A 5,352-nucleotide genomic window follows, 5' to 3' on the forward strand; every position below is an offset into this window, starting at 1 on the left:
TTAATATCTTATTGTGTCAAAAAAGCAAGTCAGTGATTCAAAAATATGAAGAAAGGACCAACATGATCCAAGGTCTGATCAGGGCTGTAAGGACGGACTTGAATTAAAGGGACTTGCTGCATATTAAGGCTCTGCCATTACAAAGAATGTTGCTACCAGGAACAGAAACAAAATCATGAGAGGCAGCCACTTTGGGGGAAAAATGAGGTCTATTTTAGACACACTGAATGTGAGGTGATGACAGGAAAAAAAAAGAGCAAGTCAAGTACACAGTACACAGTTAAAATACAGTCTAAGTGGGGCTTCCCTGGTGGCGCAGTGGTTGAGAGTCCGCCTGCCGATGCAGGGGACGCGGGTTCGTGCCCCGGTTCGGGAAGATCCCACGTGCCGCGGACTGGCTGGGCCCGTGAGCCATGGCCGCTGAGCCTGTGCGTCCGGAGCCTGCGCTCCGCAACGGGAGAGGCCGCAGCAGTGAGAGGCCCGCATACCGGAAAAAAAAAAAAAAAAAAAATACAGTCTAAGTGCTGTAATACAGAACAGTACTATAATGAAGATTCTGAAGAAACAGTTGTATGCCAGACAGAGGTATGTTTCCTCTTTCTGAGTAGCCAGGGATATTTATGACTTTGGACCGATAAATGCATAGATCTCATTCATGGTACCTGAGTCCATGTGTATTTCCCTTATTAATGTGCAAACTCCTTAAAGAATGAAGACCTGTTTTCTTCTTCTATAGGATCTAGCACAGTGCTTTGCACAGAGTAAACATATACACAAAATAATGATACACATATATTGCTTTCCCATTACCCCTCATATATGGAAGATGGTCAATAACAGTTCAGTTTCTTTTCACTTGAGAAGTGGTGTATAAATTTTAGCATGCATAATTTCATGCCTTTGTATGATTTTATTTCTGTTTTGTTTATTTCTAAAAAGAGTAAATCATGAGGAATTTCTTATATTTGCTGGGATTAAAACCTGATTCTTTGGTTTTAATAATACAGTGAGCCCTCTGTATTTGTGGATTCTGCATCCTTGGATTCAACCAACCAACAGCAGATCAAAAATATTTTGGGGGAAAAAAACTCCAGAAAGTTCCAAAAAGCAAAACTTGAATTTGCTGAGTGATGGTAACTATTTACATAGCATTTACATTATGCTAGGTATTATAAGTAATCTAGAGATGATTTAACATATACAGGAGGATGTGCATTGGTGAGATGTTGGTATCCGTGGGGTTCTGGAACCAATCCCCCATGAATACCGAGGGACGACACTATTAATAATGTAGTGAGATTTGTTTGGTATTGAATCTAAAAGTAGATTGTTTTTAACTTACATAAAATTCAAATTGCATAAGCCTTGGCAGAATAATGATAGTATAAAATAGTGTCTGAAATTGCAACCTGTTCTTTTATCAGATTCGTGAACATTTATTAATATGGCCTTATCCACTAGAATGCCGTATAGAAACATATTCACCTGTCAAAACTCTGACTATGCTTTTCATTTTCAAAAGCTGCCTATAATACTATTTTCTCTAGACAATCACCCTAGAAGTAAATGTTTCTTTATGTGAACCACCACAATTCCTGATTATTCTGTGCTTGAATTACTTATATTTATTTTGCTTATTTGTATATTTATACGTACCACTAGTGTCTAACCTAGATTGTAAATTCTTTGTAAGGCTAAAATGTGTCTCATTCACTTTGTATCTCCTGTGGTGCCCATCTCAGGGCATGTTATAGGTTTTCACCAAAGGTACTGAGTAAATGAAGGATGAGATATTGGGGGATTTCCTTAGGTAAAATTCCACATATGAGGCTCCAATGAGCCTCTTTCTTGGGTCTCTCCTTCCTTTCCGTGTCCGGGGGCCGGTTTCAGATTTCACCAGATCATCTCCCAAGCTTGCAAACCAGAAGTTCTCCATATCCCACCCTGGGCACATCTAGGAATCAGCTGAGATTTTTGGTGGGGGTTATACACAGTTTTGTTTTGTTTTGTTTTGAACTGTAAAGCAACAACCAAACTAAGCACATTTATTATCACACAATGTTATGTGTATACCTACCAGATATGCACAATCTCTATGTCAAAGCATTATTTTCAAAAAGTTAAAAACACAATAATACAAATATAGAATAAATGCATGCCAAAGATTTATAAACCCATTAATGACTGATCCAGTAAAAGAGCATTTTGAGAAACTAGGAATTTACAGGCATTTATAGAAGAATGTTAGAATGAGATTGCTAGGTTACGTAAAAACTGATCAATTTCCTACAGGGCAATAAAACCTTTGTAGTTACCATATGTACCTGAAATAAAAAGAAATCATCAATTTCAGGGTCTAAACTCTAATCAAATAGTAAATGGGTTCATTCTTCTAGATAATTAAACAATCATGTGGGCCTATTAAACAATGTTCCTGCATAATGTCAAAAGGTCACACTATAAAAACCTCTTTAAAAAAGTTTTTTTTTATATTGGAGTATAATTGATTTACAATGTTGTGTTCGTTTTTACAGTATTTACAAGTTGTGTATAATTTTTCTTAGCACATAGATTTTAATCTTATGCCATAGAACTCGAACTGGGAAAAACAAGTATGATATTTTGAAGGAACATACTACATAGGTCTCTGATTTCTGAGGCTAAAACTTCCAAAACTATGTTGAATAATAGTGGTGAGAGTGGGCAACCTTGTCTTGTTCCTGATCTTAGCGGAAATGGTGTCAGTTTTTCACCATTGAGAATGATGTTGGCTGTGGGTTTGTCATATATGGCCTTTATGATGTTGAGGTAGGTACCCTCGATGCCTACTTTCTGGAGAGTTTTTTTTTATCATAAATGGGTGCTGAATTTTGTCAAAAGCTCTTTCTGCATCTGTTGAGATTATCATATGGTTTTTATTCCTCAGTTTGTTGATATGGTGTATCACATTGATTGATCTGCGTATATTGAAGAATCTTTGCATTCCTGGGATAAGCCTCACTGAATCATGGTGTATGATCCTTTTAATGTGCTGTTGCATGCTGTTTGTTACTATTTTGTTGAGGATATTTGCATCTACGTTCATCAGTGATATTGGCCTGTAGTTTTCTTTTTTTGTGACATCTTTATCTGGTTTTGGTGTCAGGGTGATGGTGGCCTCACAGAATGAGTTTGGGAGTGTTCCTCCCTCTGCTATATTTTGGAAGAGTTTGGGAAGGATAGGTGTTAGCTCTTCTCTAAATGTTTGATAGAATTCACCTGTGAAGCCATCTGGTCCTGGGCTTTTGTTTGTTGGTAGATTTTAATCACAGTTTCAATTTCAGTGCTTGTGATTGGTCTGTTTATATTTTCTATTTCTTCCTGGTTCAGTCTCAGAAGGTTGTGCATTTCTAAGAATTTGTCCATTTCTTCCAGGTTGTCCATTTTATTGGCATATAGTTGCTTGTAGTAATCTCTCATGATCCTTTGTATTTCTGCAGTGTCAGTTGTTACTTCTCCTTTTTCATTTCTAATCTTGTTGATCTGAGTCTTCTCCCTTTTCTTCTTGATGAGTCTGGCTAATGGTTTATCCATTTTGTTTATCTTCACAAAGAACCAGCTTAGTTTTATTGATCTTTGCTATTGTTTCCTTCTTTTCTTTTTCATTGATTTCTGATCTGAGTTTTTGATTTCTTTCCTTCTTTTAACTTTCGTTTATTTTTGTTCTTCTTTCTCTAATTGCTTTAGGTGTAAGGTTAGGTTGTTTATTTGAGATTTTTCTTGGTTCTTGAGGTAGGATTGTATTGATATAAACTTCCCGCTTAGAACTGCTTTTGCTGCATCCCATAGGTTTTGGGCCATCGTGTTTTCATTGTCATTTGTTTCTAGGAATTTTTTGATTTCCTCTTTGATTTCTTCAGTGATCTCTTGGTTATTTAGTAGTGTATTGTTTAGCCTCCATGAGTTTGTATATTGTACCGTTCTTTTCCTGTAATTGATATCTAGTCTCATAGCGCTGTGGTCAGAAAAGATACTTGATATGATTTCAATTTTCTTAAATTTACCAAGGCTTGATTTGTGACCCAAATATGATCTGTCCTGGATCATATTTATCCAAACAACTCTGTTGTTTTTGGATAGAATGTCCTGTAAATAGCAATTAAGTCCATCTTGTTTAATGTGTCATTTAAAGCTTGTGTTTCCTTATTTATTTTCATTTTGGATGATCTGTCCATTGGTGAAAGTGGGGTGTTAAAGTCACCTACTATTATTGTGTTAGTATCTATTTCCCCTTTTAAGGCTGTTAGCATTTGCCTTATGTGTTGAGGAGCTCCTATGTTGGGTGCATAAAATTTTATAATTGCTATATCTTCTTCTTGGATTGATCCCTTGATCATTATGTAGTGTCCTTCTTGGTCTCTTGTAACAGTCTTTATTTTAAAGTTTATTTTGTGTGATATGAGAATTGCTACTCCAGCTTTCTTTTGATTTCCATTTGCATGGAATATCTTTTTCCATCTGCTCACTTTCAGTCTGTATGTGTCCCTAGGTCTGAAGTGGGTCTCTTGTTGACAGAATATATACAGGTCTTGTTTCTGTATCCATTCAGCCAATCTATGTCTTTTGGTTGAAGCATTTAATCCATTTACATTTTAATGTAATTATTGATATGTACGTTCCTATTATCATTTTTTAAATTGTTTTGCATTTGCTTTTGAGGGTTTTTTCCTTCTCTTGCATTTCCTGCCTAGAGAAGTTCCTTTAGCATTTGTTGTAAAGCTGGTTTGGTGGTGCTGAATTCTCTTAGCTTTTGCTTGTCTGTAAAGGTTTTACTTTCTCTGTCGAATCTGAATGAGATTCTTGCTCAGTAGAGTAATCTTGGTTGTAGGTTCTTCCCTTTCATCACTGTAAATATGTTCTGCTACTCCCTTCTGGCTTGCACAGTTTTTAATGAAAGATCAGCTGTTAACCTTATGGGAATTCCCTTGTATGTTATTTGTTGCTTTTCCCTTGCTGCTTTTAATATTTTTTCATTGTATTTAATTTTTGATAGTTTGATTAATATGTGTCTTGTTGTGTTTCTCCTTTGATTTATCTTGTATGGGATTCTCTGTGCTTCCTGGAGTTGCCAGTTATATGTCCTGCTACTCCCTTCTGGCTTTCAAAGTTTTTAATGAAAGATCAGCTGTTAACCTTATGGGGATTCCCTTTATTGTTATTTGTTGCTTTTCCCTTGCTGCTTTTAATATTTTTTCATTGTATTCAATTTTTGATAGTTTGATTAATATGTGTCTTGGTGTGTTTCTCCTTTGATTTAACTTGTATGGGATTCTCTGTGCTTCCTGGAGTTGACTATTTCCTTTCCCTTGTTTG

The 5,352-nt window shown here is 36.1% G+C and overlaps 1 long non-coding RNA gene across 1 annotated transcript in view; it reads left to right on the forward strand.

The window, feature by feature from the left end:
* Positions 1 to 1,043: 1,043 nt before the first annotated feature.
* Positions 1,044 to 5,352, forward strand: part of LOC114485967 (uncharacterized) — a 10,486-nt gene continuing 6,177 nt past the window's right edge. Inside the window, exon 1 of the long non-coding RNA XR_003679223.2 lies at positions 1,044 to 1,133. This is a non-coding gene — a long non-coding RNA (uncharacterized lncRNA). The remainder of the gene's footprint in view (positions 1,134 to 5,352) is intronic.

The sequence above is a fragment of the Physeter macrocephalus genome, chromosome 1 (genome assembly GCF_002837175.3).
Source record: "Physeter macrocephalus isolate SW-GA chromosome 1, ASM283717v5, whole genome shotgun sequence".
Taxonomy (NCBI): Eukaryota; Metazoa; Chordata; class Mammalia; order Artiodactyla; family Physeteridae; genus Physeter; species Physeter macrocephalus.